General features: G+C 40.1%; 1 protein-coding gene across 5 annotated transcripts in view; it reads right to left on the bottom strand.

Moving 5' to 3' along the window:
• LOC124167817 (protein pellino) overlaps positions 1-12,986 on the bottom strand; it is a 255,333-nt gene that overhangs the window by 193,103 nt on the left and 49,244 nt on the right. The gene's annotated exons all lie outside the window — the stretch shown is intronic.

Below are 12,986 nucleotides of genomic sequence, written 5' to 3'. Positions count from 1 at the left end.
CGAAACGAACATGAAAAGACGAGGAATAGCAAACTAATTATTATAAAATATACATTCAAAATCCGTGGAACCAAATTGGTATAGAAAATATATGAAAGTAGGTGAAATAAAAACAGGAAAATCTGTTTCACATGACAGCTCCCGAATGAACACTTGGAAAAATAATTCCTTGCATTGGGTGGTACGGGAAGAGATCTCCACCAGATGAATATATATGAAAGTATTTGAGGATAGCAACAAAAAGATTAGGACGAATCTCAATTACGTGACCTCAATCACTGAAATAAAAAGGTTTTTTCTCCGTTGTCCTCCGCAAATTCAATCTCAGAGAGAGTGAGACGGATAACCTTTATTTTGATCCTTAAACACACTGAGTGAGAAGAATTATCCCACAACACAGCCAAAAGGACACAAAGAATAGGGCCCAATACAAATCAAGTAATCTGCTAATAAAAAGTTTGTTTTCCAGATGTTATACGTAACATAATTATTGACTATTGCCATTGACGCCTATGAAACTAAACGCGAGAGCTTCATCAAAATTAGTCCGTGTTGTCAAAGAGCTCATACTTATATCAAGGTCAATATAAGATGTTGCCGATAGTAGTCATCCGCGATGGGTGTAGTTATAACAAGCTAAGGCTTCGATAATACCTAATAAAATTTAGCATAATGAACAACAACAGTAGGGATATGTTAAACCTACGAAACAAAATAAAAATAATTATTAACTAAAGGAAATAAAAAAAATCGAGTTGGACACAACGATTGGACTTACCCTCTGAAATCTTGAATCGGAAATTAGCTCGTGTTGCACTGCGATGATGTAACATAACAAATTTCAATTCATAACCCCACTTAGATGCGAGAACAGCACAGAGAGGATCTAATTAACTTAATAGTACGACATGATCACTCCAGTGTCCAACAGACTCTCAGAATAATTATTTTCAAATTAAATAAGAATTCAAAAGCGTTGTGAAGATGTTATTGAACCGATAAATTATAAAAAGCCAACTGCTCCGACAGATTACAAACAAAATTAATCGGGCAGACCTGGTGCTGCCGTCACTAGCAAAAAAGGTCATAAATACATTTTCTTGTTTAGATTTATTTGCAGTTACAAATAAGGCCCGACTGTTAATTAATATAATGGAACGGGTACCGTTAAAAAAAGCTATTTTACTTAAGAAAATACACAAATTTCGGAATGGCTACTCAGTAAAATACTTTCTGTAACTTTTGCCGTGAAGGGTCGCATATGTTATGGAAGAATGGGATATTCGTAACGAAGGGTTAAGCATCATTCGGGTTCCCACCGTGTAGATACTGGCGTGGTGACAACATATTCACCCAGTATCATCTGAGACTTCATGTCAAACTGTGTGAGTCACCAATGTCGTCGTCCTTTATTAAGTTCGTTCGACCTCCCAGACCTAAACGTTGGCATATCCTCCTCATCGGTCAGGCTAGGCAGTATCAATCTCGTACATTAAAGTTGTTTTCTCCAAATGATCTAGATTGATTCCCAAGTAATCCTGGAGAAAACATTTTTTTTCGTTTACAATTAACTCGGCTTCGTGGAACAAGATTGTGTCCCTGGGTTCCGACCATGCAGAATTGCAACTCAGCACCCAATGCCCATCTGGCACGTACAGCTCATTGGCCAAATATGATTATCGATCCATTACAGCCGCCCGCCTGGCCGCCTTTATGATGTCCGAGTGACCATGTTTACGTCGTCACCGACCGCTCCATTCACGCAGGCTTCAGCGTTGCACATGGAAACGGGTAAGTATGGCTTCCGATGAATACCCCCCGCTTGAATGCAGTGGACTATGGATAATCACGCACGGGCGGTTCCTGGAAAGGCAACACTAGGGCAAATTCAATCCGGATGCGGGAAAGGACGGATCGAAGGGGGCAATCTCGTTATCGCCTCCAGGGCATCCGGCACGTAATCCTGGGTGAAAACAAAAGCCCGGTCGTCCTCGATCGGCCGAGGCGGCAAACATTTTCGAGTGTGTACACACTTCACGCGACTGAAGGCTGGGGTAACACTGGAAACTGCTCCAAAAGATACTTCCTCCCGCGCCATTAGGGCGGATGACGCTCCGCTTATGATCTCAATACGCGCGCAAGCAAGCATCATTCCCATCGGCTTTCCTAAATCAAAGCACACGTGTCGTTTGTCACGACACTCGAGCGCGTTGGAGTACAAGATCACACGGATCACTCGCAAACTCTAAAACTCCTATCATTCAGTCCGATAAAGTGCTTTGATAGGGCGACATAAATTGCAAATCCAGGTTTTCAGTGAGAATAATTTGGTATTTGTCCTGAGAATGAAGCCCGTGCCAGCAACTGGTAGCAACGGAAAACCCACGTTCGTGGAAAGCCCGGAATTACTCGCTGAATACAGTTCTCGAAACTAATGCCATCCGAAACACAGATGGACTACGCACCTACATTATTTTTATCCATAAATATGGCCGAAACACACATTATTTCTGATTTCAAACCAATAACAAAGTATAGGAGAAGCATAATTATTCTCGCAAAAGACGCAAATCTAAATGCAATACATTGTAAATATCTTCTGAAGGATTTAATAACTTACGTTCTCATCAGTAAGAACATAGGAGTAAAATGATAAAATAATGAAAAAAATGGGAACTGGATTATCCTGATGTACTTTCTTACACACAACTTTTTTTCCGCCACCGCAGAAACCCGGAGAAGACAGCTCATTGGCTGGGAGCTTCGATCAAGAGTATATAAGAAAATTCCGCGTTGCGTTGCGTACACAACTTTTTTTCAAACACAGGCACATGTGGGCTGTAAGAAAATTAAATACGTCAAGCGGTAGAACAGAATCATTAGCTTTATTCTCATCAGCATAAAAATAAATTTATAGATATGATTTAGACAACCTACGTATTAAAATAAATATTCTTCTGAGCAAAACATCGTAGCTTTGAGGGAATAAATTCGATGAAATGATAAAAAAATAAAATGTGCACGACGAATACACAAACTAATAAATTTTAGCTATTGTTGTTCACCTTGAAAAACTTTTCATACTAAAATATACGCGAGGGTCGATTCCAATGAGCTATCCCGGAAAAACATTCACTAAGTCAATTCCTTTCATGCAAAGAAAGCATCGTCAAACACAATCAGTTCTCATTACGGCCTTAATCATGGTATTTTGACTGAATTCTCAAGCGTAAAAAAAACCTGTTAACCATGGTTTCGGAGCAATCCGATAAATCGTTGTGCATGAATGGGTGAGACCCTACTAGTTGCAGGCAACCCGGCGGCGAAAATAGATCAGACCTTAGCCCGGGGCACGGTTACCCTAGATTCGCGCACGTGAGAGGTATAGTAGTACGCATGAGAGAGGTAATCTGAAGAAAAATTGAGAAATCCCATCGAAAAGAGGTAATCCGATAACAGCGAGTCGATAGCCCTCCAATCAAATCAACTTTAAGTTGCACCCTCCTGACCTATACCAACCAAACAAAGGCCGTTTCTTCCGACCCATTAAAGGAACGATATCAGGAGAGGACATCATCGAGAGAAAAGAAATTCTGGAACCGATGAGTTCGGATGTGATCATCAACACGTTCCCGATCCCACACCGCCGGCAAGATGGAAAACTTTCGTTGCCTTCGGGCTCGACCTATATCGCGAAGGGGACACACTCGTGGAGAGATACAGCAGAATTATGGGACGCTCCAAATAGGTCACCGAGCCGATCACCATGGCAACGGGCCGGGAGCGCGTCGACGTCATGCGCCTACGCGTCAGGGGCGGCGGCGAGCGCAGACCTCGCCCCACCGAGAACAAATGCACGGGCGAAAATTGGGGCGAACGAAGGATTTCAAAGTGGTCCAGGAGTCGGCCCGCTTTCCAGTCGGAGAAATGGCCCGATTCCCTGCGTCCCTGCCCTACTTCCCGAGATACCCTGCCCTCCTTCTCCCTGCACTTGATCCTGTTCCTTTTAAGGGCACAAATGCCGCTTCGCTTGCCCACAACAGTATCGGTCCAAACGTAATCATTTCAGCGCTGCAACCTGCTCACATGATGGCCCGATTAAAAGAAACCAACGTAGGTGGCTTTGAATAAAAGGCACCGTGTTGGTACATAATATAGTAATATACGTACCCATACGTATGGTGCGTAATATGGTTTTGGGTATAAGATAATGGAAATTTTTAACACTGTAAATTTTTAAATAAGATATTGCACCGTTTTTCAATCAATTAATTCGCGTACGTAGCGTTTCGCTGTATAATATGGTATTGGAGGCACTCGGTGATGTTGCATTATAAAACGAAACGAGAAACATTAATTAAGTGTAAAATTGTCATATGTCTGATAATGCTAAATTACATGAGCGCACGAAGAAAATTAACCATTCAATATCGGCACAGATCGATTTACTAGCGATTTCGATTATTTTCAATGAACTGAGGTAGTTTAACGCAAAAGTAGTGGTATAACACGATTTTACATTACACTTTTCAAATTTGCCCTGGTTGAGCATAACGGCCTAGTTTTCACGGATTCAAATAAAAGAACTTTATGCGTCGCCAACAGTGCATAAGGTCTCAAGAGAAAAAAATATAAACATTTGCGCGGAAAGATTTTTATCATTGTGCCTCACAGTACCAAATTTCGCTCTCAAAAATCTCACCCTAAAAATCATATCCACTCCTATGATTAACTTCGTCATGGAGCGAAGCTAAGCAGAACATTTATAGTAACCATTCTCCAATTTATGATCAATATCCATGGATTTCGCGTTTCAATCCTCTCAATAAAACGAGAAATATTCACCTGTTAGAAAATATTGGCAAGGTGCATTTTCCTCGACATGTCATTCATACAATACGTATATAATCACCCACGTGTAAGCATAGAAGACCTAAATACGCAAAAACAAATGCAGAATAAATGATGAATTTACAACTGACCTGTATGTTAAGTTAGCAAAACCCTATCTATTGTATTTCATTTCTTGGAAAGATGAATAAGAAAAAAAATTACACGCTTATAAATGAATAACTAATGGCAATGACCGTATAGTTAACTAGTTTTCCAGTTTGAATGGGCATCGAAAGTAAATATAACAGCGTTACTCCGCGTTTTAACTCCCAAAAAGGAATGTCACACACTCCACTCAAGTCCTGATAGGCACATGAAAAGCAAACGAAAACAATTCCGAGAATCTATTGCACAGTTTGAAAAGAAAAGAATGGTGAATATTCAGATGTATTAAACGAGGAATATAAAACGAAGAGACATTTCCAAGAGAAGAAAACGTACTTTTGGATCTTATATCCGAGATAAGCTGAAGCAGCTCAGAAGGCATTACCATACGACGAGGCTAGATGATGGCTGCGTTCTCTAGAAACAGCAGGGGTCTCAAAGAAGGCAGTTTGTTTAGTTCCGAGGAGAGGTAGGAGACGGTGATGCCCGATCTTCAATTTGATAGATGAATCTATTATTTTCCAAGAGCACAACGAATATTCCGAGACTAAAACGGACAAGAGTGGATGATTAGTTCCAGGCTGGCCAAGATACTAGTTAAGCAGATGTAGGAAAATCTTAAGAGCAAAATTAATATAAAATACATTCGAGGGTCACCCTAACTGTTTTATGCAACATTCGGCCCGTTATAACAACTGAATTTAAGCTTGATTGTTTCTGGCTTTACTTTGTGAAAATCCATTCTTAATAATAAAACGTTATTGTACTTTTCCACACGATTTAATTAATACCACCGGTTTCGTCGCAGAGGCGACATCATCAGGTACAGAAACCGTTATAATAACAGATATTTTTATTTTTTTTGTATTAATTAAATCGTGTGGAAAAGTACAATAACGTTTTATTATTAATGAATTTAAGCTGCTGAGGAGCTCAGGATATACCAACTGAAATTGATTCTGTAGAGCCACTTTTTTCAAGTAAAAAATCGCCAACGATAGCACTTTAGATGCTTTGCATACCTTAGGTGTAGGGCGAAAACATTCTAGATAACAGCCCATTTAACAAAATTCATATCAAAAATCAACATCGAATAGGAAACACGAAAAGTTGAAGGCCGTTAATCTAAGTCATCAGATGCACAAGTGAAGTACGCAAGAATCCACGGTATCAACGCAAGAATAAGGCCAGTAACTTTTTGGACTGAACAGTATTAATTAACTTGAAATCACAGAATAAATTACTTTGCGCAGAATTTAACGTCCCATAACGCATGCATTTGTTTATGCATTTGAAGGAATTAAAACTGGTCAATCATCGGACGGCGAAATATAAAATGACACATACATTTCTTTAAATTCAAGTAGATATTTTATCCAAACAATGTTCCTTTTAACATTTTTGAAAATTTTAGAATACTGGATTTTAATAACCTACAGCTAATGCCCTCGTTATTATTATATAATGAAATCACACTGGCTGAAAATTTAAAAACAAATACCAGCAAATAGATATTCTGCAACGATAACTACCCTTTGACTTTAATCGGGCGTGGGTGAAAAAAATCAAGGCAACCACTGCAATATTATCAGTGAATTGGAATTCAGCGGCGCGGGACTAATTGAAAAACACGACTCACTCTCTGGCGCCGACGCGAGAGCTGCATAGACCACAATTGACAATCTCATTTGTTGGCTGAACAGATCAGAGCCATACTCCCATCCTTCGAGCCTAATTCAAACACCCAGGTGGAAGGAGAATATGAAATAATAAATCTCCCGAGGATCTATTAATAAGGATCCCTTGACGAGCCGACAGAATGATTGGGCAGCAGTTCACGAGAGACTGCAGGCTATCCTTTCGTTTCTTTTTTTATCTCTTTGCCTTATTCAAAGGAGACGAAATAGGACCGTCTGGACGCGGGCCCCGGCCCTTCAAGCGCGTGTGGTGGACTTCGTCCGTCGACAGCGACGACGCATTGTTGCGGGAAAACAATGGGATGGACATTCCCCGTCCACCACCCCCTTCCGGTCAGACACGGTCAGTGTGGCAACGCAAAAGGGAAGAGAGAATGGGAGGGGAAGAGGCGACTGATAGCTCCACCAGTTCGGGAGTGAGGTGACCACTGTCCAGGCTTCCCACTTCCCGTAGTTTGAAAAATGAAAATCACTCGAGTTAGTGCTCCAGCCGAGGTAACCACATGGAGGAGATAGATACAAGTCCGTCCCGTTGATGCTTGACTTCTGTAGCCACTTTGGGAGCACTTTAAATAATGCCCGTGGTTCGGCAAGTTAGCGAGAGCCAGGCATGTAACCAGAAATTTGCTTCGGGGGTGTACTCCGGAGGCATACGGGTTGCCTACGCTCATAATTTGTCGTGAATTCACAAGCATCGGATAACCATACATTTCATTAAATAAGCTATACCTTTCGTAGGCATAGTGCTGAGAGCATTCATCGCTGGTTATTGGCAGACATTATGAACGTTGCAGACGTAGTAGTTTACCCTGGGTTGAGTTACAAAGTTCATGAAGATGACAAAACGGCCAATTTTATGGTGCGCGGAGTCATTTATTGCATTCGCGTGTCTTGATTTTTGAATTTTTCATAAAAAAATAAATTAGAATTGAGGATAAAATTTCCTTTAAAATGACGTATTATTCATTATTATGGCATGCACTGAAGTCTAGATATAAATTTGCAAAGTACAGCGGCACATCATTTTGACGCCGACAGTAGTCGATTTTTAATGAGAATCTGGATTTTATAGGTTTCATTCGTCAGTAAAAATATATGTACTTGCTTCAGTCGTTAGACTGCAAAGAGATCTGTAGTAAAATAGTCAGTTTCAGTAAAACCTAAGGAAGGCTTTTTTTCACCATGAATGACACGAAGTGATATTACACAACTAAGAGTGTTGTCACGACAAATACAATGTTGAAAACGAAGATCAACAACGTAATCACAAAATATGCTTTATACCACTAAGTCCCGAAGACGCAGTTACTACAGCATCACGAAAACAGCGAGTTACGGCGATCGAACGAAGCTATATAGAATAGATGATACCCAGGCTGTTCATAGAAGCGGATCCCAATATGCCTGGAGGCTAGTTGTGGGAATAAGGTATCATCGTCGCGGTTCAGAAAGTCCCTAAAACGAGCGCCCACACCCCGCTGTCTGACGGTTCCCACCTGCGGCTAAAAACCACACCCATGGCCCATTCGCCTCGCCTTCGTCCGGTGCGGCGGCGGGAAGCTCCGTCCCCGGTGACAGGGGATGAAGGATTATTCCGTCTTAGCGGGGAGGAAGGAAGGCGCATTCCTAGCCGGGGAACTGAGTTCCTGCGGGAACGGCGCCATCGACGTGCCCGGCTTCATAGTTGACACCTCACGGGAAAAAGACGCTTCTCACGGGGCAAGCGAAACCATAAATTTTCGGTCAAGCTTCACGTTGGGTTTTCAAGGAACGGTAAAAATAAAAATTCAATATTACTTCACGACCCTGACGCCGACTAACATAGCGATCTCATACAACACCACAAGAAGAAATTAATCGGTAAAGGAAAGGCTGACATCGCGACCACCATCGACTCATTATATTTTGCAGAGCGGACTTCCAACTTTTCTCCCTCGTGGAAGAATTATGTAAATTAAGCTGCAGGAGGAAATCGCAACCATTACAGCAACTCAATATAATATTATGAGGAAAAAGAAACTTTGCAAAGAATATGAGCATTAAATAAACAAATGAGAGTTATAATACTGTAATTTTCACTTCTATTGAAAAATCAAAGATATGGTATCAATTTCTCTTTACTTCAAATACCATTAACCCTATGGGAAACTTATTTTACACTAAAGTAATCATCTACTTATGTAAACATCAAGTAGACTGTAAGAGATTTCGTTCAGGTATAGTCATCCCAAGTCAATATTGAATTAAGAATCATGGGACGTATGGCATTACTATTAATTCGAAAAGACAATTCGTAAAGTATCGAAATATCATTTCCAAACCATTTCGACATATGGCATGGCGTTACTCCTAAACAGAATACGGGGGAATTAAGTACCAACAAGCACATGGAGGTTGATTTTATCAGCGGTGAATGTCTGAATATGCGAATGAGACGAGATTTCACCAAGGAAACCTTAACATACACCGGGTTCCGAAGATGAATTCCAAAACAGGGAAGGTTGGGAATATTTTACGCGCATGAAAGAAGAACCCCGATGGAAGGGTGCTTCGAAGAAGAAAATTTCTTTCTGAACTACAAAGAATGCTCTTGCAATGGCTGCAACAGTTTCTCGCTTGCATTTGAAAGATTAAAACCAAAACCACGAAAAAAAAGAAAAGGTATCCACGCCCCTTCTACCTCTTAAATATGAATGAAATACAAAATTTGATGACTAACATGAATGCAAAGCTAGCTCAACACAAAGAATAACATCAGATAGATATCCCATATACATCATTGTGCTTTCCGTCATCAATTCAACCCAAACATGAATTATATTCTTAGGCTTGACCCAAATACAAATTCAAATGCCAGAGAAAGTGACGGGGATTCACGATGAAGTCTTCGAGGATGCGTTTATTGATAAAATCTTCGAGGATGCGTCGCCCCAGCTTACCTTTACGCATTCGTGATCTCATTTCTAAACATTCAAGCTATTCATGACTAGATGTCAGTAAATTATACCAAATAGAGCATGGCTGAACGTGACGTTATGAATTCTAGGAGCAAAAAAAATTACAAAACTGATTTGACTGACAGTCGCAGGAGAGACTTTGAATGGTTTACCGGAGGAAATATTTGAGCCCTTCCCAACTAACGCTATGTTATTTATGACTAGGTTGAATGCCATTGAATTCTGAGGGCTTTTCCAAACGTTTATTTTATGTAATTGCTATTTCATGTTTTTTGCTTTGGTCTTCATATATTCTTGGGTGTTATATATTGTGTAAAAATGGATTTTGAGGGCTTTTTTCAATTTTTTTGCACTTAGTATTTTATTTTTTGTATTTTTGTTTTTATATATTTTTTGTGTGATGAAACCTATCGACAAGCTGGTACTTCGCATTTTATATCTTTGTTTTTATATATTTTCTGATTTTATGTTATCACCCGACTTTATGGTCGACTTGTAACAATTTTCGCCAAAAAATAAAAATAATTATTATTTCAACTCAATTATAATAAATAATTATTATTAAGGTTCCATAGAATATAAACAATGGACATCAACCGGCCGTTACAAAAATTCGGTAGATATAATAAAATGAGACATTAGCTTCCAGTAGTCACTGATTAAAAGTCTAATTGGATTATTTCTGCTAGCAAACCAGCATCATTTTTCAGGAATTTAATTTCATACGCTGCTAGCCATTTTTTCAAATTAATGCCTTTTAAAAGTTGGAAACAATAATGAATCCTTTCAAAACGAAATGCCGCTTAAAAGGTTTCGTGCGCTTCCCGTCTTGGTGGCGACTACTACTTCTCGACCAAATTGACTTCCCCTTCCCTACAATACGTAAGCCTCTTATTTCCACCCATCGCTTCTCTCCTAATCTTATGCCAGAGCCACTTCATCGGCTTGGCACGTGGACTCACCATCACGACTCCATTCCCTTCAATACTCATATAAAACAGCAATGTCTAAAAAAATCTAGAAAATATAATCTAACCACCTAGCCGTTCACCGCAAGAATTAGGCCTATTGAGAATTTTTTTCCCAAATCAGAATATGTGGCCAGATTCCACGACATGGATTTGTTAAGCCATAATGGAATGAAATCTAGAGACACCATTCCATATGAGAAAAAATAGTTAAAATGAGAAATATTGTTTTTGCGAAACAAAGCTGAAATAAGGAAAGAGGAATGAGGAATCTCGAAAATGAGAATTCATTCATTAATGTCGAAAATAATTCAGGCTAAAAGATAATTCCTTACGTCCCTCCTAAGAGTTCATAATAACATTATGGACCGACAAGCAAATTTGCCTTTTATTTGCTGTTAACAAATAGGGCAGTGGTGAGACAAAATATCAATAAGACACCTCACTCAACAAATTTTTTAAATCAAATGCTACGATATATTCTTTCCTCGAGCAGTTCATTTAAAATTTAATTTAAAGGGCTCGTCAGTGGTATTCATTCATTTCATTTACAGACAGATTCATAGCAAGAACATAAAGCGACAGTAAACATAAAAGAATTAAGATGTAAGGACAAGCCTATCCTGCTGCTGATTATAATATCATCCCTAAAATATTGGAACGAAAATGCTTCAGGGTCATGCTGCTCTCCGTTTCGCGCTATGAACATGATTACAAACCTATGAGGCTGATCTGTGGCTTTCTGGGGTTTTCAAACGCGTCATTTACACTAGTCCAGGTGAACCTTGAACCTCGACACTTGAAACCTTGAAAGTATGCAATATGCACGTTCCAGTTGAGTGTCGAAATTCCGACCAAAATGGGGAAAGTAAATCGGTTGAGGATCTGAGAAGAATTATGGTATGGTATTTGGAGGAGGCGACCGACAGCTGAGGTCATTTGCGCCATGAGGGAAGGGTATGGAAGGAAGGGTGGAGAGAAACCCGGCGTCGGCATTAGCCTGCTATTAACGAAAGACGCCAAGGGGATCACGACTTAACGTCCCATCCGACGGACGGAGTGTTACGCTTGAAATGTCCTCCACACAACACTCAAGCAGGGATCGGGCAGTCTCTGAAAATTCTCTGCCACTGCCGGGATTCGAACCCGAGCCCGCTGGGTGGGAAGCCAATACTCTGGCCACCACACCAACCTGATCCCCCTGTGAAGAATTAGAGCAACAAATAACACTGGAAAACCACCAGAAAATGAGGAAGTCTTGTGTCACAAGATAAGGCGGGTCCGTCACAAGGCAAGTGTTCAGAGGGTCCATATTGATCCCCCACCATGCGGAGGGCGAGACCAACGCGTTGCGTCTCCTCCTCAAACACACGCCTGCCTCCTGGCTTCTTTCAAATTCACAGCGATACATTCGCCATTCTCGGTGGGAACAGATGAAGCTTAGAAAAGTAAAACAAGAAACAGCCAAACAGGAACTTAGGCACTCGGCAATGCAATTCGTGGAGAGGCAGCTTGTGCTAGTAAAAACAAATGACACAATGCAGAAAATGTGGAGGTGCTCAAAAGCAGAAAATTAAATGTTTTGTAGGAATGGGAAGGCCAACGAGCGATTCTACACATGCAATATCACAATTACGAAGATTTAATCCATGACCGCAATTGGACTCCCCTTCATTAAATGTCATTACAAAAATGCAAGGCTCTAAACAGCTGTCACTATATGTAAATCAGGAAAATAGCGGGTATAAAATGTTGTCACTCCTCGAAAATAGCGGGTATAAAATGTTGTCACTCCTCTAAAATAGCTAAGGGATAATTGCGGGAAATGGAATTTTGTAACGCTATTTTTTCTAATAACCCTAACATATATCGAACTTATTATATACTTCGAATACAACATCTCCAGATAAGGAACGCCAGACACTTAACAATGCTCTCTGATCGCGATCTTCCGCTGACTACAGCGAATTTGTTTATTTATCTCACATATCTTTCGTAAAAATGTTTCATTTCATTTACGGAAATTATAACTTCACTATCACCTGTATAGGATATTTTAAATCATATTCTTGGTCTTGAACAATTAATACACGTATAACAAACAAATTGGTACAAAGTTCAATATTTTCTCAGTAATGCTATTACTCACAAATTGGAAAATTCCGGTATACCAAACCAGAAACGGAGTTCAATGGAAATCACTATAGAGAGATGGAGTTATGGTATTACGACACTCAAACGTAGACCAACAATTTCCACTGCGTTTAAACGTACTCCGTACGTAATGCGTGCAGAATTTAGGATAGGGAACATAATCAATTTCAGCACATCATTCCATAAAGCCGCACGTCCGCCGCGTCACCTTC

Source organism: Ischnura elegans, chromosome 11, assembly GCF_921293095.1.
Source record: "Ischnura elegans chromosome 11, ioIscEleg1.1, whole genome shotgun sequence".
In the NCBI taxonomy this organism is placed as follows: domain Eukaryota; kingdom Metazoa; phylum Arthropoda; class Insecta; order Odonata; family Coenagrionidae; genus Ischnura; species Ischnura elegans.
The sequence above is the reverse complement of the archived record's forward strand: the minus strand, read 5'-3'. Positions and strand labels throughout refer to the sequence as shown.